Source organism: Octopus bimaculoides, unplaced genomic scaffold (assembly GCF_001194135.2).
Source record: "Octopus bimaculoides isolate UCB-OBI-ISO-001 unplaced genomic scaffold, ASM119413v2 Scaffold_69278, whole genome shotgun sequence".
Classification (NCBI taxonomy): domain Eukaryota; kingdom Metazoa; phylum Mollusca; class Cephalopoda; order Octopoda; family Octopodidae; genus Octopus; species Octopus bimaculoides.
The window spans coordinates 11,580-14,042 of NW_026390700.1; positions in this window are offsets into that span (position 1 = coordinate 11,580).

Sequence of the window (2,463 nt, forward strand, 5' to 3'; positions counted from 1 at the left end):
GCAAAAGCGAAATCGGGATAGCACCTGTGCCCAGCGTCGCCTTTCTGGCACTTGTGCCCGTGACATGTCTCCTTCATTGGACACGAAACTCAGCTTGCGAAGACTTAATGGGGCAAGTGAAAGCGAAATCGGGATGGCACCTGTGCCCAGCGTCGCCTTTCTGGCACTTGTGCCCATGACATGTGTAAGGATTTTCGAGCGAGATTGTTCCCAGTGCCCCTTGACTGGCTCTTGTGCGGGTGGCACATAAAATACACCATTTTGAGCGTGGCCGTTGCCAGTACCACCTGACAAAATACAGGTAGACACTAGTTGGTTATATGAAATTCACCAGTTGAGCAGTTTTAAATAACTAATAAGGACTGCCTTGAATTTTCTTCTCTTCTCTTTCCACATATGAAATCTTTAGGTACCAACCTATTTATGGTGGGCTACTATAGACTATATTCCAGTTTTCTGCTTAAGTATATAACTTATTTATAAATAACTGCCTGTCCATTGTTTATTCTATCTATCTATGGTATTCTATAATTTCAGTAATGATAGAGAGATAGATATATGGACATAAATGACAACAGACTAATGGATAGGGAGTTTGACAGGCTGATAGTTAATAGATAGATATAAGTTGATAGGTAAGTAGATATACATATTGATGGATAAATATCTGGACAAATTGATAGATTAGATATATGTATTGATGGATAAATATCTCAACCGATAAATAGATGGATAGATAGATCTATCTATTAATGCAACCATCATAAGAATAAAGATGTTCATATGTATATATTGGATGTATGTATGTAAGAATATCTACCATCACTACTGACATTATTCTTACCACCAGCACTTTTTGCTCGATTGTATACATAGATATTTATATATATTTTCATATTTGTGGAAACTGGTGGATCTGTGATTTTTGCCTATGCTGTCGCTAAGGGCAATTTTATTGATCTTTCTTGCCCTCATATCCTGGATACAGAAAACTTGCCATTGTCACCGTTAACAGCAGCACCAGCAACATTACTACCACCATCTTATGTCCTTTACATTATTACTAATATCACCAGTATTGATGAAGTCTACATCTACATTATCTGCAGCATCATCTCTCTCACCATGACTACCATTAACAGCAGCAATTGATCATCATTTTTGCTACTGCTAACACTATCAACTATAATACCACCATCATTGTCATAAACACCACTGTTACCATCATCATTACAACTATCATTACCACCACCACCACCAAATAATTCCTTATTTCAAACTCAAATATTTACCTCTATTTAACCATCTCTGATGAAGGGATATCCATAATATCCCAGAAACAGCTGTAAGACTATATCTATATCTTTTACCTTATAAATGTCCTGAAAACTCCTCACATCCTTGGCTTTGTTATATCATTTTGTCTAATAAACACACACACACACACGCATACATACATACATGTCTTTGTATATATTCATGCATGTATATTATACACACACAATTCTCATAGCTAAGTCTGTAGTGAAATTAGAGAAATTCCAGACATGGAAGCAAAGTCTAAAACAGAGTCCTCAAAGTAAATTTAGTAAAGGGTAAATAGAAAAGCAGAGACAGCACTCTGCTATGGTCTGGGAAATACCCTTGCATGATATACATAAAAATGAGCTGGTAGAAATTCCATACTGTGTATCCGGTGTAAATTATGGGCACACAAGAGGTGCAGAGGATTGATGAGTAGACAAAAAATGTGGTAGATGCACTGCGACAATATACAATAAGAGGACATGGAAAATAATTTTACTCCAATGCCTAGAAGGCTCTCTAGAAGTTGTGCACTACTCGTGTACTTATAGTGTATGAGCTGTAATGCTGTAAGGTAGTGAGATATGGATCCCAATAAATGAGTAAGAATGAAGATAGTGTAGAAGCCTATTGTATTATGTATGTGTATGTACATGTAACAAATAGGTTAATTGGGTTAATTACAGGCCAATGTAGATGAGAATAAATAACAAAATGACACCCATTCATCAAAACTGTCTTCTTACAAATTCTCATCTTTGACACAAAAGTTGTCTTCATTCTTATTCACACACACACATATATATATAATATATATACACACACATACATAGATATACACACACACACACATATATATATGCATGTCATCATTATCATTTAATGTCTAATTTCGATGCTGGCACGAGTTGGATGGTTTGACAGGAGCTGGCTAGGCAGAAGATTGTATCAAGCTTCAGTGTCTGTTTTGGCAAAGTTTTATGGCTGGATGCCCTTTCTAACACCAACCACTCCACAGAATGGTGTGTGTGTGTATATATACATATATAAAATGTGTGTTTGTGTGTGTGTGTATATATATATATATATATATACACACACACACACACACACAATATATATATATATTACTCTTTTACTCTTTTTTACTCTTTTACT